The following is a 26573-nucleotide window of genomic DNA, read 5'->3' as shown; positions in this document are numbered from 1 at the left end:
GTTGGGTCATTTGTCACTTCTTTGGAATAATCAGGTATCATTCCTGCCAAGGTGACCATCTTAACAGTGATTCAATATACTCAAAAGATCCTTGCCTCTAACTGTGTAATGAACAGACTTACCTTAAGCAGTGGTTCTCAAGGCATGGCCCTTGGACCAGCCGTGTCAGCATCACCTGGGAACTTGGTTGACGTGCTCCTCTCTGGCCCACCCCTGACCTCCTGGGTCAGAAATTCTAGGGATGGGGCCCAGCAACCTTGGCTTCAGCAGACCTCCAGGTATTTCTGAGGGCAGTTCACGTTTGAGAACCACTGCCTCAGAACACCCGCTTCTGCCCTCCCCATACTACAAGGGTGTCCTATGAAGTGGCTTTTGAAACGATGAGGAATCAAGGATAAAGGTTCCTGGGGATGGGGGTTGGGTGGGGTGTACATCTTGAAAGGTGATGACAACTTCAGAAGCCATAGTGACTAAAAACGCAATGGATTGGAAGAATGGAGAGAGAAGGCTACGTTACAGCTTCATGGTTCTCGACTTCATGCAGGGCTTTCCTTTGGATGATAGGCATGTAGGACCTTGGAGTCCCTGGAGGACAGAGGAAAGTGTGAAGGGCTTCGATTATAGCTATAGAGTAGGGCTTCCTTTGCAGTAAGGGTTAAGGCGTCGAACTGGTTTTGCATATGGATCATTTAACTTAGATTCAGGCTCTTCTACTTGACACTATTCGGGAGCTGCAAAAGAAGGGCACGGCAAGGTTTCTTTCATCAAGAAGCTTATAAACTTTTTTGAGCCTTTCAAGACTTAAATAAATCCAATGGGGTATAAAAAGACGATGTAGGAGAGGGCTGCATTGAAAAGGACCTTGGGTCAGAATGCCTGGTAAGGACCAAAGTGCTGTGGGCAGTCAGGGGAAGGAGAAATTGGCATCGTGTCATTTTCATCCCTGGACAGAGGATGGAACTGTCAGCCTGGTATAATATCCCAGTGTGATGGCGGGGGTTTTGGACCACTCGGCTTCAAAAAGTTTTTCTTCTTGCTCTTTCTTGTCAAAACGGCTAAGTCAAAGTGAGGGCTTGTATTTCTCGATTTTGAACTTGGGGGATGATTGCTCTTTGGGGTTCTGGATAGGTAGAAGATACTACATTTTATCCTGGGTCTTACATGGAAAGAGACGTTTGCCGTGCTCATTTCCAACAGACTTTCAAACTTGCTCCATTCATGGGAGAACATGAATGAGCCTGTCTGAGGATGGCTTTGTTGGGTAGCAGGAAAGTGGAAAAATTAAGTTGTATCAGCTCTGGGGTGATAGGGAACAAGAAAACACTTCAGATGAACGCAACATTTCCATTGCTTTTTATGTCTTTGCATCATGCTGCTTACCGGGTAAATATGCAGGTACCAAACCAAGCACCAAAGAGAAGGCGCACAGGCTTTTTTTTTTTTTTTTTTTTTGCTGTTTCAGTCCAAGGCGGAAATAATAAAAACATCCCAATAGTCAAGAGGAAGCCAGCCAATTTGGAACTTAATACAAGGTACAAGAAGTGCTTTTTATTTATGTCTTAGAAGTTTACGTGTAACGTGATCTGCGTTTAGCCCGTTTGGAGGAAGGTTTGTTTTTTTTAACAAATTGGTGTATTTCTGCAATTCAGTCTTCCACTGTGCTCTTTAAAAATTGAAAGTATAGTTAATGGACAGTGTTGCGTTCTTTTCTGCTATGCAGCAAAGTGACTCAGTTGTACCTGTATGTACATTCTTTTTTATATTCCTTTCTATTATGGTTCCTCAGGGCATATTGAAAAGAGTTCCCTGTGCTGTCCAGTAGGTCCTTGTTGTTTGACCATTCTATGCGTAATAGTTTGCACCTGCCAATCCCAAATGACCCATTCACACCTGCCCTGCTTCTTCGCAACCCCAGGTCTGTTCTCTATGTCTGTGCCTGTGTTTATGTTCTGTAGGTAAGTTTATTTGTCATATTTGAGATTCCACTTGTAAGTGATACCATATGGTATTTGTCTTTCTCTCACTTCACTTAGTATGGTCATTCCAAGTCCATCTATATTGCTGCAAATGGCATTCTTTCATTCTTTTTCTGGCTGACTAGTATTGGGGAGGGTTTTCTTAGCTCCAGCTGTAGTGCGTGGGTGTTAACAGGGAGCCTCGTTTTATTTCACTGTGACAGTGGGGTGACTGAAGATGCATTAAGAAGCCAGAGTCTTCCTTTCTTGTCGCATCGAGTATAATACCTGCGTTGAGTGATGTTCCGCTCGCAGAAATTACTAGTGTTTGTTGCTCTGCTGGCCCGCACTTAAGAATCATTTCTTATTTCAAGGTATTGAGAACAGTTCTGACGTTCATTTGTTGATCAAAGAGACCAAAGGAAACGGCCGGGGGGAAAAAAGATAAAAATCACAGAAATTACTTGTATAGGTCTAGTCAGATCACATAATGCCGAGTCTGTTCCCTCTACCTGGAAACTCAGTGCCTGCCTAGCACCTCCTCTTTGCCTTCCCGGTTTAAGTCTTACTTTTGTAAGAAAACCCCTCCTTCTGAATGACAGCACCCCATGATGATTGCAAAGCATGGTGTTTATTTTTCTTTCTTAAGGCCGATCCAATTTTTGAACTTCATGAATATATTTAAAAGTGTATACTTTGATTCTTTAAAGCCTTTCCCTTGAGGCCATAAACTCCATCAAGGCATCGTCCTTTGTCTGTTGTGTTCACCAGTGTGAACTTAGCACCTGGTGGATACAGTAAGCACAGTAAAAATTTGTCCGTGAGGAGTTACCGTCGTGGCGCAGTGGAAACGAATCCAACTAGGAACCATGAGGTTGTGGGTTCGATCCCTGGCCTCGCTCAGTCGGTTAAGGATCTGGAGTTGTCATGAGCTGTGGTATAGGTCACAGACTCGGCTCAGATCCTGCGTTGCTGTGGCTGTGCTGTAGGCCAGAAGCTGTAGCTCCAATTTGACCCCTAGCCTGGGAACCTCCATATACCAGGAGTGTGGCCCTAAAAAGCAAAAAAAAAAAAAAAAATTTGTCCGTGAATGAATTAACAAGAAAGCACTTTGCACACTTGAAACGAAGATAATGTCGTATGTCAGTTACACCTCTGTTTGGAAAAATAAGCATTCAGTTTGCCGGTGGTCTAGTGGTTAGGATTTGGTGGAAGTCACCACTGTGACCCAGATTCAATCTCTGATTTGGGAACTAAGATTCCCCATTAAGACACTACAGGCTGCAGCCCAAAAAAAAAAAAAAAAAAAAAAAAAGGAAAGCCCCTCGTCAAGTGAAAAGTCATGGTCAATTGTAAGAGTAACAGACACCTCCTTTCTTCCTTCTCTCTATTTTTTTCTCTCCATTTTTTTAATTCTTCATTTTAAGGTCTGCCGGTCACGTTTTGCAAATTGCAAATCTAAGACGCGGTATTATTTGTTCGCGCCTTTTTTTACGACGAGATCACACTTTCTCTTGAAAATAGGGCTGCCCACACGGTGCGACCACCGGGATTCCCTTTTTTTATTGCGCGTGTGCTCATGATGTTGAAAGGAAATCGTGGCCAGCACTGAAGGTCATTTATTTGGGAAGCAAACGAGACTCTGGCATCGCACTTGAATGCCATGTTTCTTGTCGTCCTCAAAGCCACTCGTGTACTCCTATACCTCAAGTGGGCTCCTCAGGAATACACAAGTCAAAAGGCCTTGATAATATTGGCCGAGGAGAAGTTGTTCCTGGCCCTCGCTTACAGAGGAGAAAGAAAAAAAAAAAAAAAAGAAATCCAGGTGTGGAAAATATTAACAAGATATTGAGAGTAAACTCAGTCAGGCTATGAATAGGTCTTCTCTTTAAAAGCAACAAACCAACAAAAATCACCCAGTGCTTCTCTGGCAGGACCTTGCCATGCTACTTCTGTGTGTGCCATGCTTAGTGGGTGGACATGGCAGAGAACCAAGGGGAAATTTCACAGCCCTGCAAATGCCCAGGGCCCTCGAGAGACCGCACACCAGCAACCCCAGGGAGCTGTGTGGCGGGGACCCAATCCTGATGGTCCTTAGCCTGCCTCTCCCCCGTTCTTCATCCCCTCTTCCTCTTCGCTTCCTGCTCCTGGCCTTGACTTTCTTCCTCCCAGAGATCCCAGATGCCTCTGTTTCCAGTCCTTTATTGCCCTTGACCCTCCATGGAAGGGGAAACACTTGGGTGTTCGGGTGCCCTGGGATGGCAGATGGCGGGTGCCTGGCCCCCGCTGGCTTTCATAGTCTGGCTCAGAGCTCAGTTAAGGCTTCTGACTACTCATAACACGTTGTGTTGATGGGCGCCTTTTGGGAGCTGCGAGCACTCTCTGCCAGAGGGATCTTATTCACCTTCCCAGCCACCCAGTGAGGTAGGAAAGTGGCAGAAGGTGACAGTCCCCTCCCTCCTTTTTGCAAGAGAGTCAACTCAAGTGGCTTAGGGGGAAGCCATGTTGCAAGTGTGCATCTCAGCCGGGATTGCATCTGAAGGTTCCCCGGAATTGGCTCCAACTCGATGGCGTCAGGGCAAGGCTTGGCTGCACCACACCATCTTCTGGGACAGGAGCAGAAATACTGCATGTCTGTTTTTAAGCAAAGCGTACTAGAAACGGGTCTTAGGCGCATCTTCCATCAGGCTGATGGATCTCGAACTTCATTTGTGGAGAGGACAAGGGGTTTGATGATGCATTCACCTTTTTCTTTTGCTTCTGTTCTGTTCCCACACTAGGTATCACTCCCTTCTCTGTGAGAGGAAGAAAGAACAGGCCTGGGCCCAGGAGCGCTCCAGCTTTTTGTGGGACATCTCCATGGTGAAGGACAGGCTGGGGCTACCTGTGAACAGCGCACAGTGAATGTTGTAAGTTAACAAGAGTCACATCCATGGTGGCTTTGCCTTGCAGCGATGTGTGAGTCACCAGGGGCACGGGCCAGGGTGCTGAAAGACTATGAAGCTTTGGCACTAGGTGATCCTCCAATTAGTTTCTTTTTTTAGGGGAGAGGTTCTGTTTTCATTTGCCGTGAACTTGCCTTTCTCTCAGCTTCTGCGGGGCACTGCTCATTAGCTCCTTCTGGAATAACAGCGTGGAAGACAGTGCTTCTTTCACTGTAGGAACACCTGTTCTCCTGGAGCAGTATCCGATTTCAAACAGGCTCTTTTAAACTGGGCTATGGCCGTCCTTTTAGGTTGGTGGGTAAGGGAGGTTAAAATCCTCCAGTCTCAGGATTCCCAGCCAGGGTTTCCACCCTGTAGTTATTTTATTTACGTGCAGTTTTTGATCAGAAGGAAATGTTTTTCTGGCTTTCCAAGATCTGAGGTATGCATGTACAGTCAGCTGTTGAGGGTGCTTCTCTTACTCAGAATTGGCTGATGTATTGGTTTTTATCAGACTCCTGGGTTGGGATTTTGAGATGCGTGGTTTTTGCATGTCATCTGCTGGTCACCTTTCTGGGGGGGATTTTTAGGATCCAGTCATGGAAGAGCCAACACATGAAGGGCTTTGTGATATGACGGTTTGCTCAGCATTGCTGCTTTCCGGAGATTTTATTTCATTGCTAGGCTGTGTCATTAAAAAAAAAAAAAAAGTTTAGAAGAGTTTTGACCAGAAAAGAATACAGCTACAGCAAACCCAGGATGGCCAATGAACATAATACCTTCAAATTTTAGAAAATGAAGAACCAATTTCAACTAGATTTTTTATGTATATGCATAAATACATATTTATATACAGATATACTTAATATAGATCATATATTTGTGGGTGTATGTATTTTATATTAGTAAATACATGTTTAGGTGTATATACACATATGTGTGTATACGCGTGTGTATGTGTGTGCATATATATATAAAGTTGTCAGCGTCTTAAAAGTCGGGAAACTTTTTCAGTCACTTATTACCTGTTTTCTTCCCAGTTGCAGAAGTGATTTTGAAAGAGCAAGGTTCAGTAAGACGAGGGCATATATCTAAGAGAAAGAGCATTTACTGTTTGAAAAGAAAAATTTCCACCGAATTTTTTCTTGATTTTCTAAAAATGGTTCCTAAATATGTATATTTATTCATATTTCCTAAAGGTTAAGTAGTCCTATTAAGAGCAGCTTCTTGAATTCACAATCTCTCAGAACCTCAGAGGAAATGGGTGACGGGAGATGTTGGTGTTTTCATGGGCTTTCCTTTGTGCATATGATCCCCTTGGTTCTGGTGGAAAGTACACAGCTCCTGGAATTACTGACCTAAATTCTTTTCCTGGTCCTGGGGTCATGGTGAAGTAAGTTTGCAACCTTGAGCAAGCCGCTGAGCTCCATGAAGTGTTGGTTTGTAAGTTACTCCATGTTGCTTTTTATTGATGAGTTGTCATCTCGGTTTAGGGTCCCCATAAGGAGTATCTTGTGACACTCTTGAATCTTACCCCCCCCCAAAAAAAGTCTCTTATTCTAAAGGTTTGTATCACTATTAAGGAATAATTAGTGGGCCCTGTTACATCTGAGTGCTATAGTAGCAATGAGTTTTTCTCGAAACTATTTTCCTAACCATGTAGCCAACAGAATGCACATCTGGTGATTTTTTTTTTTTTTTAAAGCATTGTTATCCTGGGGCACAAATGTCTTATGGAAAAGGGCTTTAGGTTTCGGATTACATTGAAAAGAACAGTGTGTGGTTACTATAATCAAGATAGCTTTTGTTTTGAATCTGGTGGAATGTGTGTGTGTATGTTTAATTATTGCTTTGAACTGCTCATGTGATACCCTGCCTGACCTCAAACATTGAGGTTTCCAAAGAAGTTCTGAAGGGTAAACTAAGATGCCACATGGCCAACTTAAAGTCATTTTAAAATCCTTCTGTAAATGGAGTGGGTTGAGGGAGAGAGGAAGAAAATGCTAAATCCCTTTGAACTCCTAAGGACCTTTTCTTCCCAATTGCATTTGCTTGGGGAAGTGGAGGAGGTTCCAGTTTTCTTGGTAAATTTTAACATTTATAACCGTTTGTAACCTTGGTGCATTTGTACAATAATGAATTCGTATTTTCCCCTGACTTTGGTGTCCCGGGTGCCCCGTGGCTGTGCCATGATAATAGGGAAGGCTGGAGGTTTTCAAAGGGCGTGTGCTTGCCCATGATGGGGTATGATGTTGGAAATATAAAGATTTGACTGCTCATCAGGGCAGCCATTGGAATCCGAAGCCCTTGCAGGCTGTGCCCAGACTCACCGCCTTTGTGGTTCTCCTTTGCTTGTCACCATTAACCAGCTCTCAGACCTGCCACCATCTTTCCAGCAGATGGACTTGACTCTTGAAAGTGCCTCAAACTGGCTCCAAGATGTGGTATTTCATACAGGAGAGGAGTGACAATAAAACTGACCTAGAAGTCAGGAGACCGAGGTTTTACCCGTGATGCTTCCGTTAACTATATACTCTTGGCCTCCCCAGAGCCCTGGGGACCCATTTTCTGCTGAGTACCTGAGAAAGTTGAGTTAGAAGAATCCCCAGCACTCATTTCAGTGTCTAAGTATCAGTCTTAGGTGACACCAATTGGACCTTCGTTTTACCCTGATTGGCAGCTGAAAGTCAGTGATTTGGCACAACCTCAATTAACGAATGCTTTTTTTTTTTTTTCCTTTTCCAGGGCCGCAGGTATGGCATATGGAAGTTCCCTGGCTAAGAGTCAAATTGGAGCTACAGCTGCTGGCCACAGCCACACCAGATCTGAGCTGCATCTGCGACCTACATGATAGCTCAGAGCAGCGCTGGATCCTTGACCCACTGAGTGAGGGCCAGGGATCAAACTGGCAACCTCGTGGATATGAATCAGGGTCATCTCTGCTGCGCCACAACGGGAACTCCTACAAATGCTTTTGAAACATTGAGCACAGTCTTGTGGTTAAAGAGAAGAAAAAAAAAAAAGCATTATGTCATCTGTCAGACCACCAGCTCCCCTTTTCCTCAGGACCCCCCTGCCCCCAGGCACCATGTGAGAAATTGCCAAGTGTTCATTTTAAGTGCTTTCTAAGAATATCGTTTTAATCATTTCAATTTAGGACCCATACTCATGGGTATTTTTGAAGATTAAATATGAGCCATTCTTGAAACTTAACGTTTTAGAAACCATCCACCTCCGTATTCAGGTATTACCTAGGACATAAGCAAGGAGGCAGTGCTCTAGGTTGCTTTCCTAAGCTTCTCAGCTTCATTAAGTAGGTCTTGTCCAGCCGTCTCTTCAAAGCAGCCTTCCCTGACCTACGAAAAATAGCACCCATCCCACCCTCTGAATCCTCTGGCCTGTGTAATTTTTTAAGTACCCACATGTTATAAGTGTATTTGTAATTGTCTCCTCAACTAGACTGTAAGTTCCACGCAAGCAGGAATATTATTATTATTATTATTATTATCATTATCATGATTGTTTCTGGTCAATCCACAACACCTAAAATGCTGCTTGGTCTGTCGTGGGGTGATGGGCACACAGTTAGTATCGGTTGCGTGACTCTTTTAAGGACAGAGTAAATACACGCCTGGGCTTCTCATGGGTGGGCCCAAGGCATTAGGAAAAGGATTATACACATGCTTCTGATGAGAAGTGCTTTAATCCGATAGTACTTTGGTCAGGTAGAGAGTGGCATCTAGAGACTAATTTATTGCCTAGTCCTTGGAAATAGATGTTAAATGCTGGTGATGTATATAACTCAGTGTGGGAAAGGAACCATTTGTTAAAAAAAAAAAAAAAAAAAAGCTTACTTTATAGAACTATCAATAGAATTGGGGGATTTTCTGATACTTTCTGCACTGTTGTGTGTTTCTTCTCCTTTTCTGTTTGAGTGATTTGCTTTATGGGTGGTTTGTGAGCAGCCTGTCCTGGCATTCTGTGAAAGATGGGGTGGGGGAGTGGGGGGGGCTTGTGTCTCGTGTTTACATTGATTTCTAAAGTGGGAGGCAGGCTTGGCGTGCTGAATGTCCCTAGTACCTCCTCGCTGACTGGAGAGCAGCATTTTCATTTGCTTTCCTTTTGGCTGATGCAAAATTGGGAGAGAAAGAAGAGTGTGCAGGTACCAATTAAGTCCCTCTCGTGTCCCCATGGTGTGAAGGGGAAATTGACAAGAGCTGTCTCAGGGCAGCATCAGCCTCTGTTGCTGTTGAGGATGGCAAGATCGAGGTTACCTCAATTTTCTGTCTTTATCGACCCCACCCCACCCCCCCCTTTCAGAGCACCTGCTCTGAGTGCTGGCATCCCATTACACCTAGGAAGAGATGGAAAAGACGAGAACAAACACCTCTGCGCCTATTGAGACAGCATTATGCTGTCTTTATCAGCTTGGAAAAATGGGAGCTGAATTTCTGGTCTCCAGAGTGAGGGAATTACACAGACACACTCTAATAAGAGCAATTGGGGAATTTCCCTATGTGTCTGTCAATTGGTACCTTTTTAGATTTGCCATCTGTATTACCAATTTTTTTTTTAATGCTCTGCTCTCTAGCACTATCATAAAAAAAAAAAAAAAAAAAAAAAAAAAAAAACGAAGTAGATCAGAGGATCAGAAGGAAAGGGGAGATTTTACTACTCCATAAATGGGGGGAGGAAGTCTCAATTTGTACAATCCTTGTTTCGAACAGCCCGGCCAGGTGGCCTGTATGTCACAAAGGCAAAGGGGTTCTCATAGGCCACGCAGCTACTCTGGGTGCTCTTGGTGTAGCCTTAGGTTTTCCAGAGTTGTCTCTTTTCGCCCTTTTCTTTCCCTTTTCCAGACGTCCTCCAGATGCTTCTTAACTGAAGACCTCCCTCCTTCCCAGCCATTGCTGCCGGGGGTGGGAGGGAGTGGTGGCCTGAGCTGCTGCATCTGAGAGTTGATGTCAGCCCTACTTCCTGAGCCACTTGGCAAAGGGCAGCCCTTCCCCGGCACACGTGTCCCTTCAGGGTTCTCTCCCCCATGTGCTCAGCCTCCTCCTCTCCGCATCTCGGACCCACCCTGAGAGGCTGTGGAAGGACAAGTGTTTACGTATCTTCCACACTCCTCAGTTCTGTGAGCAAAAGGAGGGCACTACAGCCTGGTCAGACTGCTTGCTAGCCGAAGAGTGCTACAGGTAAAAGGTTTTATGTCCTATTTAAGCCTGGAATGCACTGAATGAATCAGATTCATGAGAAGACAGTGGGGTACCAAGGTGTGCTGATGTCTGTTAGGGAAGCAGGGGTGCGCAGGCTGTACTCACTGCCCTCTGGGGTTCGATGCCAGCCAAGCCCTGGGGGGAGGGGTGGAGTCAGGTGCCCTAAAAGAGGGGATGAGGAAGACTCCTCGGACTCAGGACTCCAAGGAAGGCTGAGTATCTGAGTTGGGCCTCGAAACTAAGGTTGGATTGGGACCTATTTATGCGTGCTTTGAGAAGGTAGGGGAGGGGAAGATTCCCTTGTGGCGCAGCGGAAGTGAATTCAACCAGTATCCGTGAGGATGTGGGTTCGATCCCTGGCCCGCTGTGCCATGAGCTGGGGTTAGGTCGCTTGGATCCCAAGTTCCTGGGGGGTAAGCCGGCAGCTCTAGCTCCGATTGAACCCCTAGCCTGGGAACTTCCATATGCCGTGGGTATGGCCCTAAAGAAAAGAAAAGGAAAAGAAAAAAAGAAGGTGAGGGAGGGAGAGAAGATTTCACTTGTCTCTTTAGCTTGTCTTCTGTTCAAGTGCTTCTTCATCTGGGCAAACGAGACCTTGATGCCAGAAACGTCCTTTCATGAGAAATGATGTGGTATGGCCACTGGCCAAGATGTAGACTGGGCGTTTGGAGCGCTTGGGAACCACTTCTCTTTTTGGGTCATTTGATGTACTTATAGGCAAAAGCCAAAGCAAGAATGTGGGCCACTTAAAGGATGCTTTCCCAACCCTGTAAAATACAGTGTTCTCAGCTGAACTTGGGACAGAAACCACCCCTGAAACTAAAAATGCATTTCTCATGTGGTGTATCTTTTGAAGGATTTGCCGTAGAAGAATCAGTGTACACAGAAGAAGGAGGGGCAAAGTGATGGGGCAGGGGTGCTGTCCTGGAAGGGGAGTGTTAAGCCCCTGGAAAGTCTCCCAGACAGAGATCAGATAATTCCCATACTTTAAACACCTTAGAGGTTGATCAGCTCTTCCATCTTCGTTATAAGTAGAAATGAATGTGGCTGTATGTAGCCACATAAATATGACTGGTGTGTGTCTTTTCTCCCCAAGTACATCATATCATAGTATTTACATCATTTTCCTTACTCCTCTTAAAAAATGTTTCCCCTTTGCTTTCCTCTAGAAAAAGTGAGGCACAACCAGGAACGAAATGACATTGTTTTGTCATAAAGCCAAAATAAAATCTGCCGGTTCCCATCAACAAATAAAAATTGTTCTTGGGACTGAATGTAAAAAGACAAAGAGATAATGTCATTCTTGTAATTCTGCACATTTTTCACTTTTGGAAAACAATCATTTTTTTTTTAAGACCAGGACATCCTTTAACCCCTCCCTCCGCGTATATTCCTATTACATTTCTCGTGCCAGCTATAGAATAAATTATGCCAGGTGGACTCTTAGAAGACTCAATCCATCTTCTCTATATCCTGAGGATTATGTTCATCATTTGCAGACCCTTGAATAACAACATTCCGTGATTCAGAGAAGGTCTTTTTCAACAAATACACACTGTGTTTTAGGCGAGGTAGAAAACATAGCTGTTGGAAAACTATGGTGGAGGACGTCAGTCTTTCGATGTCATTTTTCTGTCTGTGCTTACATTCTGAAACGACTTCCTTAAGCAAGAATCCCCCAAAGGGGAACTATTAACGGGATATGAATGGCAGTCTCATTCCGAATCTGTTTATTTCCAAAACTCCATTAAGCACTTGTCAGGCTCTTGGGACTCAGCCATCTTCTTCCACCGCTAAATGTCACTTCTTTTTCGATACCTTTATCATGCACGTCTGGTGACCGTCTCTCTCTCTTCGAGCCATGAGTGTGTAGCCCTGGGATGGACTTGTCCACAGTGCCAGCAGAATTCACTGATCAGGACCCCTGCCCGGGTGCTAGGCTGTGATACCACATGAGCCATCCTTACAGACATCAGGGTACCGTGTTTTGCGTATCTGGAAAGGAAAATGCTCTTGCTAACACTGTTCCCTGAAAATTTCCATTAGGTTGCTCCTCATTTCATTTTTTTTTTCTCCAAGTCTTTGCAGCTTGCATAGAACTAGGAAAAAAATGGTAATTACTCCAGGGCTAAAATCCAAGACTTTGATAGGCAGTCTTCATGTCTGCAGCTCCTGCGAGTTGCTACCCGTTAAAAGTGTTGGGAAACTTTCCCCGCAGAACAAAGAGAACTGGACCCAAAGATTGTTCCCTCTTTCTACCGTGGCAGGCCCTACCTTCCCAGTCTCCTTTGTCTTTTCCTCCTCGTCCTCCAAGGAAAGGGGGTATGAGAGGAGGATGCTGTTGTTGAGAACTGGGACAGCTATTGCCTGTGCAAACAGATTTCTTTTCCCTTCTCTTTGGCAGCGTCAGTTGTTTTACCTGTTTCTGGTTCTCCTCTTTCTGCTTATGAACAGCCTCCCCGCCGCCCGCCCTTTCAAAAGACTAATAAATTAAATAGACAAATGTTAGTTTTTGCATATCTACTAGTTGGTGTCATTTGGAATGGAGTCATTCAGCCTCTGTCTGCAGCGAGTCTCTTGCCGCTTCTCTGTCACCACTGTAGCAAGTGCAAGTGTGGCTTAAAGGATGGTATGTCAAGGTGAGAGCTGTCCACGGGGTACTGTTGGTCTGTCACGCCTTCAGTGCAGCAGATTAGCTGCCAAATGGTATCTTGTTGCTGTCATCGAAGTTTACAGTCCAGGTTCCCAGCTCTGCTGGCGATCTATTTCTGTGCCCCAGCAATGATGCCAGTTGTCCTAGCAACCTGCCGGCTGGCGCTTCCCTAAAGGCAAGCTGGGGAATCGCAGTGGAAGAGGGTGGCCTCTGGAGGGTCAGGAGGGAGTTGGCAGTCACCTTGCTCAAAGAGGATTTTCCATTTCCTTCATTCGGGCAGGTCTCCAGGAGGAGGATGTCACTATCGTAGGGGTGTCACTTACGCGGGCTCGTGGACCACATGGTCTTGCTGGTACACACGGTGTCCTGTGGAGAATAACAGGTTGATGAATGGGTAGCCCAGGCAGTGTGGGGGGAATGCCTGGCCAGGGTCTTAGGGGATCTCAGAATATCAGATGCTGTCCGTTTTCTTGTGAGTTGGGTTAATGTTCCCATGCTTAATCAGCCCCGGTGTTCAGAGTTGGGGATGTGGGTAGATGTTTGGGAGGAATCAGAGGTCAAGGGAGGTTAAAGGGAATAGCCACAATAGTCGATCTTGGCTTCTTTCCTGTTGACAGGTCTGGCCTGAAAGCAGTTCCGTGTAACTGGAGCTCTCTGAATGGGCTCCGTATGCAGCCTTGCAAAGGAACACTCCTCGCCTTGTCCTCTTCTCCTTAATTACTCTCCTCCTCCCTTTATGCCAGATTAAATTGGCACTAAGTGACTTTTTCCCCCTCTTCTGGTTTGCATCCAACAGAACGCAGATGCTTGATATCTTAAAGCCACTAACATAGTTGGCCTTGCCTGGATAACGTCGCAAATGGGCAGTCAGTTGACAATGGATGTCATGGGGATGTTACTCCATAGCCAATTAATCACGGAAGCCCCTAGCCGGTGTCTTTGGCTGGCATTTTCTCCGAGAGAGTGCTTCCATCCCTGTTGGCATGGAGATGTCAGGACGTTGTTTTTTTTTTTTGTTTGTTTTTTTAACAAAGTCAAGGTGGGTCCACGTGCAAAACTTGTTGGGTGTGTGGGGAACCAGGGAATCTGGTGAAAGGGTTTCCCCAGAACATGGGGAGCCCACAAAGGACATGCAGTATTATTAGTACCTTTCATCACGGAAAGAATGCTGGTACTCTCAGAGACCTTTCAGCCCTTACTCCACTGAATGAGCATGCGTAGCCGAGATAACAGCATTATGCCCATGTCTTCTGGATGGCAAAGCCAATTAGGGTTGTAACTGAACATTTCTAGCACACTTTATGTGCTCAACAAATATTAATGCCCCCCTTCACACCTAGAATCAGGATAGGTATTGAAGATCTGGAACTGGAATTAGAAGAAATAGTATTTGGACAAAAAAAGAGTATCCGAGGGAGTCGTTTGTACTTTCAGAGCATTCTGTGTTTCCAAGATGTTTCTTAAGTAAAATAAATCCGTTTTGTTTGACAAGCATGTGGCATGCCTAACAGGTCATTATTTTAAGTCATTAAAATGGTTTAAATGGTAGAAGACATTGTGTGTTCCTAGAACAAGAAATACCTATTAGGTGCCTTTTGATACAGTGGAGAGGCAGAGTTGATTTCTCCCCCCCCCCCAAGGATCATCATGTAACTCTTAATTCAATATTTAATGCTAAATATTCATCATTCTTCATGGTACACAGGCAGTGAAGTCAGTTCTCGCCTATTGATATGAATAATAGATACAGAATGTGAATTACATTAAAGTTGGAAGATTAAAATCCTTCTCTGGTTGGTTGCTTTTCAAAAAGAGATTCAGTAAAGCAGATGATAGCCCAATTAGGTCTCATGAGTGTCATGCTTCATGCTTTTTTCCCCCCACGACCTATCTAGATATACAGTAATTGGAAGAACATCTAGAATAGAAAGGAACTGTTATCTCTCTCTCTCTCTCTCTTGAATTTGCTCTTGTCAGTCACGGGGGTAGGTGTGAATCGAGCTATTTATAACTAAGGAGAAGATGAGGTTGCCTTGGGCTTGGTCCAGGAGCAGACGCATCAGGCTAAGAACGGACACATGGGTTTTCTTACTCTTCCCACCCCCAGGACCACAGGCAAGCTTTCCTCCTGTGTGCTTTTAATTCCCTGCCTTTCAAAGGGAGGTAGTTTTCTTGCTTCCATTTAACAGCATCCCAAGTTTATAGGGATTTGTCCCAAATAAGGGCTTTTGGACTCATATCTAGGTTTGGATCCTAGACCTGCCATTTGTTAGCTGAGTGTCCTTGGGGAAATTGCCCAACTTCTCTGAGTCCTATTGACCACCTTTGTAAAACAGGGCTGATCACACCTATGCCGCAGGACTGTTGAGAGAATTAAGCGAGATAATGTGTATTAAGTTTTAGCCCAGTGATTGTTCCCTAGTAACTGTGCCAGCTGTAATACTGTTAGGATAAGAACTTTCCCAGAACACAATTTATTGTGTTGTGATGTGTTGCTGAAATGAACAGGTAAACAGTTGCAACTTGCTAGTCTCTTTGTGGTAGAGCTGTTTCCTTGTGGATTGTCACTGATGGCCACTGCATTGCCAGGGAAGCCCGTTATGTATCGTCAAAGTCTTCTGCTTCTTTGACATATATAGTAATTACGACGGTGAAGGTGGTAACATTTGTCAGAATTATCCATGTGCATATTCTGAGGGGCCTTGGAATTTTAGGTGAATTTTTTAGCATTAGTCAAACTGAAAGTCACAGTGAGTTGGGAAAATATGATAGTCTCATCTATAAAAGGAGTAGGGAGATTCCCAAAGGTTATCGGTATGACTGGAACACTAAAAAAGCAAACCCTTAACATATTTTGATGTAGTTACCATGTTTAGGTGGTGATAGGTAAAAAATTACCTCAACGGATTCTTTGAAATTAAGGAGAAGCTAGAATAGAGGCATACCTTCCTGTCTCTTCTTTCAGCAAATGTTTACTGAGTGTGTGGAGCTATAAGTAAAGCATCCACAGAAGCTAAAAAGAGCTTCCAGTCGCTAGGAGGAGAGATGAGGAAATAAGCAACTCCTTTGCAGTATGGCTAGGGCTCTTGTAGTGGTACCCAGAGGATGCCAAGAATGCAAGGCAGCATTGTATCTTCTGAGGTCAGGGAAGCCTTTATCCCTAGACCTGAGGGATTGACAGGTGTTAGCTAGGAAATAAAGTGGACGTATCCAGAAAAGAAACTCATGGACTTGAAGAACAGACTTGTGGTTGCCAAGAGGGAGAGGGAGGGAGTGGGATGGACTGGGAGTCTGGGGTTAATAGATGCAAACTATTGCATTTGGAGTGGGTAAGCAATGAGATCCTGCCATATAGCAAAGGGGGAACTATACCTAGTCACTTATGATGGAACATGATGGGGGATAATGTGAGAAAAAGAATGTGTATGTGTGTGTGACTGGGTCACTTTGCTCTATAGTAGAAATTGACAGACCACTGTAAACCAACTATAATGGAAAAAATAAAAATCACTTAAAAATAAAGTGGATATATCAGTAGGCATTTGATAGAACAAGCCACCCCAACATTTAGTGGTTTAAAATAACAAACATGTGTTATTTCTCATGATTCTGTGATTCAGCTGGGCTGTCCTAGCCTAGCCAGCTTGGCTGGGACTGGTTGGTCCATGATAGTCTCACTCATGAGTGTAGCTGTTGTAAGACTGGTTGCGATGGGGGAGGTTCCACTTGGACAGCTTGTCCCTGCTCCATGTGGTCTCTCATCCTCCAGGAGGCTAGTCTGAGCTTGCCTGTTGCAATCCCGGGCTTCCTAGGAGCAGCGGGAGAGGACAAACTCTGGCACCCAGTGCTTTTCAACCTCTGCCTGCAAGATCTTTGCTACTTTGCCTGTGGCCACAGCAAGCCACCTAAGTCCAGATTCGAGGGATGGGATAAATGTCAGCTTTCGTCACATGGTGGACAACGTGTGCCAGGCTCGGAGATGTTCTCGTGGCAAGTTGGAAAGGTGCAGATAGTCCAGCGTGGCTAGGATAGAGCAGGTGAGAGGGGGCAAGGGAAGGGACCAGATGACGAAATGTCTTTTCAGGAAGCTCTGCAGAGGAGTTTGGAATGTGTCTTGAGGATGCAAGAAGCATCTTTGAACGATTTTAAGCAGGATGTGGACATAATCAATTAGAATTCAGGGAAGTGTTCAGAGAAACCTCCTAGGGATTGCTGTAGAAAACCAGCACTGCAGCTAAGTGGTGGCACCAGGTTGTCATGTGCCTTCTAAACAGTGGGACCAGAAAAGAGGATGGAGGTCCTCCAAGGAGAGGAGGCTCAGGTCTGTGTAACGTCTGCCAGGAACACATTAAAGGGGTTGGATCTTGATGCAACGCTCATCACATCACTTCCTGGTGGGATCCACCCTGGCTCCTAGGTACCGGGTCTTCTCAACAAGTATCTGCCACAGGGCTGACGGAAAGACCCAGAAAGAAAGTGTCTTCTCCTCTTGGGTAGTACTACAGTGTCACTCCAGCTGAAGACTCCTCTTTCCAACATATTTCCTGTGACCTCAAAATAAGTATGTTCCCCAAAGGCCCAGGGTCCCGTGAAAAATCCTTTGCTACCCGCATAGGAGACCACGGCTCATCCATTAATTCAAAGGCCAACCTTTGAACTGTGCTATTAAGTGTCACTCTTTAAAAACACTAAAATAGAAATGACTGTTTCATTTCACTAAACTTAACTCACCGAGACCGAGAACTTGTGGTTTTTCACCGGTCCGTTTGGGAGCCGGTTTGTTGTCACCGAAACTGCACAACATTGGGTGGGAGTCACGGGGCCCCGTTCAGGCCTCGGGGTTACAACTCCAGTATTGAAAGTGCTGTCTTTCATAGATTAAAAAGTGAGGGCAGGGGACCCCTCAGTTGCATTAGGCAGATAATAATTTACCATGTTTCCTTTCTAATTTTCCAGTTAAAAAAATAAAAATGGAAGAATGAAGGATGTAGGTAGGGTGGTGCAGGCTGCTGGGGGTGGCCTCTGACTTCTGGTCACCTTGTCTTGAGGGACACCTTTCCTGGCCGGGTCCTTGGCAATAGGTGGGAATCAGGAGGGTGGAGGAAGAGTCAAAGGAAGCCTGGAAACCCAGAGCATAATCCTCTAAGGGGAGGCAGGCCATGTTTGTTGTTCAGAGTCCTGCCTTTTCCCCACTTGGAGAGTTGTCGCAGGCTTTAATAAACCATCCTCTGATGAGGATACCCAATGGTCTTTGGTCCTCCTTGTGTGCTCACTGATGCAAGTCCGCCCAGGCTGGAGGCTTCGCACCCGTGCCTCCAGGGGCGAGCGCCAGGCACCACTCCCTGGATCAGCTGCATTTTCAGGCAGGAGAAGGTTCGAGAAATCCCGACGCTGGGCCAGAGGCCCACAGTGTTTGTGGGCTGCTTGAGAAACAGCCAGCCTTTTGGACGTTTGCATCTGAAAGTCTTACACAGTCAAGTTGGAGAACGGATCGAGGTGTGCGGATGGGGACCTCGTCATGTAAAATGCCCCGATTTGGCGAGCCTCGTCATCCTGTGAAATGGACATGAAAATATGTCATGTTTGGGAATTCTTGATCCCGCTTATTTGCTTTAATAGCAGATCACGGCACAAACACTGACTCATGACATCCGACCCTGAAAGGCAGATGTGGTTCGCTGTGCTCAGCCCGGTTTCCAGCACAGAGTCTAGAAAAGTGCCAGGTGAAGGATGCAGCCCAGCCATGTAGGTAAAGGAACTGCCCATATTTTCTCTCTACAAACCCATGACCAAAGAGGATTAATGAAATATTAATCAAAATAACACATCTTGCTTGACAAGCACTTACTCAAGCGTCCGAGCGTGTGTAGCGTATGAAGGAGGAAAATAAGAATCTTATTTTTGAAAGCGGGGTGAAGATGCAGGTGTGTGTATCCTACCACCTGTGGATTAGTTCACTGGGTTTTGTCGGCTTATTTTCTCACCCACCTGCACTTTCTGTGGCACCTGAAGCAGTGTACCCAGGCCAGTCCGCCAGCGACACGGCACAATCAAAGTTAACACTGGTAACAGCTTCCTCACTGTCGCTATTGAAAGTCATCCCTTGACACAAGCGTTGGTTTAAAAAAATATGTTAAAAAATTTTCAAAGTAAACATGTTTTTAAAAATTTAAACAGGGGGGAAAAAGAACGAGCACAAAGATGAAAACCACATTCTGTGCATACACTGTTTTAAAAGTTTGAGTAGGACACTCAAGTCCGAATAAGGGGGACTTTCTATGAAGCTATCCTTGGCTAATAAAGCCATGCGTCCCTGTGAGCGAAGGTCTAACAGAGGGTATAAGGACAGTGATCCTGGTGTGTATTCTGAGTGTCTCAGAGAGAAGGACAATCTTGATGCAGGGTGTTGCTGCATCTCCCCTTTTTTATGTATGTCAGCAACTCCTGATAGCGCAGCATCCGTCTGTCACACACCCACACACGTCCCTGGCATGCTCTACAGAAGGCAGCCCAGCTACAGAGAGGCAGCTTGACTCCAGAGAGCATGGCATCTTTATGGTCTGCTGGCTCTCCAGCCCCAGATTCTATCATGTGGCCAGAAGGTCATAGCTTCTCTTCACGTTACAGCCCCTCTGATCCACTCTCTTACCTGTTTACACCATTCTCAGATCTAGATGGTTCAAACCCAGCCTCCCATCGCAGCTGACTTCATGGAGAACTCTGAAGCATATATATTTGCTTAGCCCATCTCAATCTTAAATATGTCATAAACTGACGTATTTCAGTTTCTGAGACCAGGAACTCCAGATGGGTTTCCACGATGAAATAGGTAGCCACAGTCGAATGTTAGTTAGCAGAAGCCGTGTGGATCTTCTGATAAAACTCCTTTCTGACTGTGCTATGACTTTTTGTATTGCTGGGAGTGTTTCTGACAGAAGGGAGGAGGGTTGGGTTGAGGTAGCAGAGCTAGGCGTCTTTGAAAACCTGTGGCCATAGGTCATGTGTAGCATGGGAAGAATTTCCAGGCAGCACAATTTGATGTCCATGGTTCCTGCGGACCTGATTTTCACTATCTGGCCTCCCTCTCCTCCTGGTGGACCTCATCTTCCGCCCTCCCAGATGCCTCAAGCCACTTCATGCACCTTGGTTGACCTGTAGAGAAACATAGCCAGATAAAGACATATTAAGCTGATAGAGATCTTGGCCAGGATAATTGCATTTACAAGGGCTCAGAGACCCAAGGGTTGAATTTTTTTAATGGTGGAATTTCAGCTGTTCCTGCAAGGAGATCTTTTGGGTGTCATTTTTTCCAACATACTAGGAAGCAAGCAGCTGCCCATCTATTCAATACATGTTATCCATTCTGACTTTTAGGCAATAATTTTCCATATGTAATAACTAATAACAATCTTTATAATACTCTAAAAACTTTGCATGTAAATTTGAAGCTACGGGATACTTCACCAACTTTCTTTTTTTCCCTCCAGTTTAAAAAAACTGTGATAAAATACACACAACAAAATTTACCATCCTAACTGTCTTTAAGTGTATAGTTCAGTGGTGTGAAGTACATTCATAGTGTTGGGAAACTATCACCACCATCCCAGAAGACTTTTCATCTTGCAACATGGAAACTCTGAACCATCAAATGCTGACTCCCTCCTTCCAGCCTCTGGAAGCACCATTTTGCCTTCTGTCTCTCTGGATTTGACTCTTCTAGGGATCTTACCCAAGTGAAATCCTACAGTATGTGACTTTCTGTGCCTAGTTTCATTCATTTCACATAATGCCTCAAGGTTCATCCATGCTAGGGCATGTGCCAGAATTTCTTCCTTTTTTTTTTTTTTTTTTTTTTTTTTTAAGGGCCACACACACAGCACATGGAGATTCCCAGGCTAGGGGTGAATCAGAGCTACAGCTGCCAACCTGCACCACAGCCACAGCAACATAAGATCCCCAACCCACTGAGCAAAGCCGCATCCTCATGGATACTAGTCCATGATTTGTTTCCGCTGCACCACAATGGGAATTTTCTTGCTTTTTAAGGCTGGATAAGATGCCAGTGTGTGTATACACCCCATTGTGTTGATCCCTTCATTGATCAGTGGCCCCTTGGGTTGCCTCTACCTCTTGGCTATCGTGAACAATGCTGCAGTGAACATGCATGGGCAGGTAGCTGTTCAAGATGCCTCACCAGCTTTCTTTCATGGGCTTGCTAGATACAGTTGCTTGAAGAAGAAAGACATACCCCTACCCTCTTTGAGCTTTTTTTTTTTTTTTCCCATTAGTACTAGGTAGATTTTCTGCCCAGTAGCATTATATGAAGTATCTTCTGGCCATGATCATTTAGTGGTTAGTACTCTGCCTTATAAAGTACCTTCTCTGCCAATCTCTCACCTGATACCCGAAATGCCATTATTAGTTTTGTCCTCTAGGATTGAGCAAAATCTTCCTCTTGATTCGCATTAAAATGCAAATGACCCAGGGACAGAGGCCGCAGATAAGATTTTAGCATTTTTTTAATCATTTATATATGTATTTTTTCTACTGTACAGCATGGTGACCCAGTTACACATACATGTATACGTTTGTTTTTCTCACATTACCTGTTCCATCATAATTGACTAGACAAGAATTTCCAGTGCTACACAGCAGGATCCCATTGCTAATCCATCCCGAAGGCTACATTCAGCATCTACTTACCCCAAGCTCCCAGTCCCTCCCATGCCTTCCCCTTCCCCCTTGGCAACCACAAGTCTATTCTCCAAGTCCATGATTTGCTTTTCTGTGGAAAGGATCCTTGGTGCCATATATTAGATTTCAGATATAAGTGATATCATATGGTATTTGTCTTTCTCTTTCTGACTTACTTCACTCAAGATGAGAGCCTCTAGCTCCAACCATGTTGCTGCAAATGGCATTATTTTGTTCTTTTTTATGGCCAAGTAGTATTCCATTGTGTGTATATACCACATCTTCCTGATCCAGTCATCTATCAGTGGACATTTGGGTTGATTCCATGTCTTGGCTATTGTGAATAGTGCTGCAATGAACATGCGGGTGCATGTGTCTTTTTTAAGTAGAGTTTTGTCCAGATATATGCCCAAGAGTGGGATTTCTGGGTCATATGGTGGTTCTATGTATAGTTTTCTAAGGTACCTCCATACTGTTCTCCACAGTGGTTGTACCAGCTTACATTCCCACCAACAGTGCAGGAGGGTTCCCTTTTCTCCACAACCCCTCCAGCATTTGTTATGTGTGGACTTATTAAAATGGCCATTCTGACTGGTGTGAGGTGGTATTTCGTGGTAGTTTTGATTTGTCTTTCTCTAATAATCAGTGATGTTGAACATTTTTTCATGTGCTTGGTTGACCATCTGTATGTCTTCTTTGGAGAAATGTCTATTCAGGTCCTTTGCCCATCTTTCATTTGGGTTGTTGGCTTTTTTGCCGTTGGGTTGTGTAAGTTGTTTGTACATTTTAGAGTTTAGACCCTTGTCAGTTGCATTATTTGAAACTATTTTCTCCCATTCTGTAAGTTGTCTTTTTGTTTTCTTTTTGGTTTCCTTTGCTGTGCAGAAGCTTGTCAGTTTGATTAGGTCCCATTGGTTTGTTTTTGCTTTCATTTCTGTTGCTTTGGGAGACTTTGTAAGATTGCTTTGCCTATGTTCTCTTCCAGGAGTTTGATGGTGTCTTGTCTTATATTTAAGTCGTTCAGCCATTTTGAGTTTATTTTCGTGCATGGTGTGAGGGTGTGTTCTAGTTTCATTGATTTGCATGCAGCTGTTCAGGTTCCCTAGCAATGCTTCCTGAAAAGACTGTCTTTTTCCCATTTTATATTCTTACCTCCTTTGTCAAATATTCATTGACCGCAGGTGTCTGGGTTTATTTCTGGGTTCTCTGTTCTGTTCCGTTGGTCTGACTGTCTGTTTTGGTACCAGTACCATGCTGTCTTGATGACTGTGGCTTTGTAATATTGCCTGAAGTCTGGGAGAGTGATAACTCTGGCTTGGTTTTTGTTCTTCAGAATTGCTTTGGCAAAGTAGCAGGATATAAGATTAACATTCAGAAATCAGACGCATTTTTGTGTGCTAACAATGAAATTTTAGAAAAGGAATACAGAAATACAATACCTTTTAAAACTGCACCCCCAAAAATCAAATACCTGGGAATACACCTGACCAAGGAGGTAACGGACTTACATGCCAAGAACTATAAAACATTAATTAAGCAAATTAAAGAAGATGTAAAGAAATGGAAAGATATTCCATGCTCCTGGGTTGGAAAAATTAATATTGTAAAAATGGCCATACTACCCAAAGCAATCTACAGATTCAATTCAATCCCTATCAAACTACCCAGGACATTTTTCACGGAACTAGAACAAACACTCCAAAAACTTATATGGAACCACAAAAGACCCAGATTTTAGCATCTTGAGGTGAATTAGTTTAACCAGATCCTATCTTAGAAGCTTTATCTGTCTCCCTCCCTAGAACTTAATTGTTGGCTCCCTGTGACATCTGTTTATTATTTATATAATAAACATATGAATATGTTTATAGCCTTGCATTATTACTGCAAGTGTCACCCTGTATTAAAATCACTCATTTATGGCAGCATATCCATCTCCCATAACGGCAACTAAGTAGAAAATTTCTAAATTATGTAATTCAATAATTCATTTCTAAGAGCTCTTTTTTTAAAAAAAAAAAAGCATACTTTAGATAGTAAAAGAAACAACTAAAATGGGCAATAGTGGCTGCTCCTGAGAAGCAAGACTGATGAGTCAGAAAGGGGTGAATAGGGGTACTTGTCATCATAAGATTTGTAATAGAAATTGATATTTTAAACTTTCTGTTGTCGGTATTACAGTAGTTGAAACTCACATCATTACTGCTATAGAATGAAATTAGAAGTCAGGAAAATTTAGTAAGTTTGCTCATGTCATTTGAATAGTAAGTCAAAGAACCAAATTTAAATTTTAAAAAAAACTACTCATTTATATTTTGCTTCTGCTGATAGGGAAGGACAGGACCCTTGTATAATTTATGTTGGTTTTTCAGACACTAGTAAAATGTTACACACAGAAAGCCCCAAATAAACCTTCCTTCATTCTTAAGGCATTTATTGAGTGCTGACTCTGTGTCTGCGAGTGAATCTTAAAATTCACCACCTTTCTAGAAGTTTTGGGTAACTGAAGAGCAACCCTGTCCACTGCACAGCTTGGGCAGACTTTAGAAACCTTTAAATACACCTTGCTATATTTTTAGGTGCAGAGACTTGATCTAGATGAGTCGTTCAACCTCTCAAATCATTTTCTTTCTTTCTTTTTTCTTTTGCTTTTTAGGGCCGCACCTGCGGCATATGAAGTTCCCAGTCTAAGGGTCCAATCGGAGCTGCAGCTGCCTACACCACAGCCACAGCAACGCCAGAACGGAGCTGCCTCTGCCCCCTACACCACAGCTCACAGCAACAGCAGAGCCTTAACCCACTGAGCGAGACAGGGGATCCAACCCGCGTCCTCACGCATCCTAGTCAGGTTCGTTACCACTGAGCCACAACAGGAACACCCTCAAATCATTTGCTGCCATCAGTCTACCCACTTCTCTTCTGCTTCTGTTCAGAAGTAGCATCAATCTAAGTAAGTTGACATTCTTCGGAATGAAGACAATGAAACGATGTCCCTTTTATCTTCTAGAAGTGACTTCTAATGTTACTCTTTTCCCCCCTTGCTGCTAAGGAATGAATCAGCATACATTCTCAAGCGGTACTGAAAAGCTCGGTATCTCCAGCATCAGGCGTGGACGTGATATAAATGCATGCATTCACTTAGCACATCAACAGCAATCTCCTTAGAAAAGGGGGCTGAGCCTTGACTCCTTTGGTTAATATGCTCTGCATGGGCTTGTAACTGCATAGAACCCTGCATACTAGCAACTCCTAACTCAGGGATACCGTACACTACCTTACATAAGCCCCCCTTATAAGTAATGATTATTCCCCTGTAAATGAATTTATTTATCCTAAACGAAATTACTCCTTTAGGCTCCAGCCTCAGAGTCTGTGAGTTCTCAGTGATGTTACTATCCCGGCTAATAGCAAACAAATTATGATTTGAATTTATATTGTTGTTGTCACCGTTAGTCTATGGTTATTGCTGCAGTTCTCTATTTGGTAGGTAAACAGAGTGAAATATTCAGTAGCCACTAGATGGAAACAGAAATTGGATGTCTTTGCGAAGACATACCCATGTTTTAGAAGGAACAGAAAAAACAGGAACAAATGGAATCATTAGACAATCTTTGAATTTTCTCTTAGGTGATAGTTTGGCTTTTTCCCCAGCTAAACTTTTGGACAGGGTTGTTAGCAGGTAATAAAGTTTAAAACCAACTTGTTTGAAAAAGCTTTTGCTTCTGGCTTTCTCATACTCCTACTTTAATGCAATAGGAATGAAAGTTACAGGAACGATAAGAGCAATGTGCCTAAATACTGCACGACAGTAAATAGCTGTAGTGAATTTATGCCCATCGAAAGGGAGAATTTGAAACAGATGGCTTTTGATTAAAGGTATTTCCTGTAACAGATTTCAAGATGAAATTGTTAGTGCAGGAAAGATGATTATATAATCTTTCTTTAAAAACACTGGTGCCGGCTGCCTATTTTTCTCTACTGTCCTCCCCACATCAAGGACCACCACTCCCTCTTCTGTATGTAGAGCGACAGTTCTGATGGATAAGAACAGACGTTGAAATCTGACACGGGCGATTGCACCATGCATCCCTCTAGGTTTGTTGATGAGGAACACATTTCAGTTGTAGAGTAACTATGAGTCACACTAATTCCTGGTCACGTTGCTACATTATCTTCATAAATAATTTGCATCGTGGGGTGTTTCTGCATATCTTGTGTGTTTTCATGTTATTTTTAGCTAGGATTTTTTTTTTTTTTTTTTTAACAATAACAATTTTGTAAACAGACTAATCAAGAAACCTCCTCCAGAGTCAAGGAAGCAAATGCTGGGAATATGTGTGGGTCTGTCTGCTTTCTTCACAAAGCATCTCCCTTTGCTGCTCTTCTTGCTGCTCCTGCCATTACTTTTCGTAACTTTAGTTCTTTGGAATTTCCATTCCTTTCTTTTTCCTTAGGCATCAGGACATGGCTGTTGAAGTAATTTATGTCCTAAGAGGCTGTACCACAGTGAGCTAAAGCAAGCACTGGCTTTTGTGGGAGGCCCTGGCTATTCTAGCTTTAACAAGGAGAACATGATTGGAAACTTGAATTATGAGATGGAAAGAGTGTTAGCTCTTTGATTTGAAACAAATCAGCCTTTTACAAGTAATCTCTGCAATAGCTTGAAGAGTTAGGAAATGACAGAGTAGCAACGTAACATACCTACCACGTGGTTGTTGCTCATAGATGTTCAGCGCCGTTGGCATTCAGTTGTTTTCTTCCAGAATATTTTCTGTGCAGCTTTACAAAAATGGAATCATAATTGACAGACGTTTCTGAACCTTCTTTCCTCCCTTCACAGTTATGTTGTGAACCTCTTTCCTTGCTGATAAAGGCAGGTCTTTAAAATATGTTGATGGAGCAGGAATGGACTTCCCGTGTGGCTCACAACATAAAATATGTTGATGGCTGAGTTTTTCAGTGCTTGGATATAAGGGTGAACATTCTCTGACTCCACCAATGGTACAGGCCCCTTTGTCCTCTGTCTTTTTCTCTTTCCTGCTGGGCCCCCTTGCAGGCCTCTTGCGCTGGTCTTACCTGTGGTCAGATAAGAAACCTGAATGAGGGAAAACCTAGGAACCCTAGGCGCTGG

The 26573-nt window shown here is 43.9% G+C and overlaps 1 protein-coding gene across 12 annotated transcripts in view; it reads left to right on the top strand.

The window, feature by feature from the left end:
- ATXN1 (ataxin 1) overlaps positions 1–26573 on the top strand; it is a 430913-nt gene that overhangs the window by 268665 nt on the left and 135675 nt on the right. For 11 of the 12 annotated variants that reach the window (XM_021099774.1, XM_013977443.2, XM_013977445.2 and 8 more), the window contains one exon: positions 4736–4864. The gene's annotated coding sequence lies outside the window, so the exon portion shown is untranslated. Of the gene's footprint in view, positions 1–1466; positions 1533–4735; positions 4865–26573 lie in introns of those variants that run through there. The other variant, XM_021099777.1, reaches the window with a different exon arrangement.

Source organism: Sus scrofa, chromosome 7 (assembly GCF_000003025.6).
Source record: "Sus scrofa isolate TJ Tabasco breed Duroc chromosome 7, Sscrofa11.1, whole genome shotgun sequence".
NCBI classification, from domain to species: Eukaryota; Metazoa; Chordata; class Mammalia; order Artiodactyla; family Suidae; genus Sus; species Sus scrofa.
Note: the sequence above shows the minus strand (reverse complement) of the source record. Positions and strands in the feature narration are given on the sequence as shown.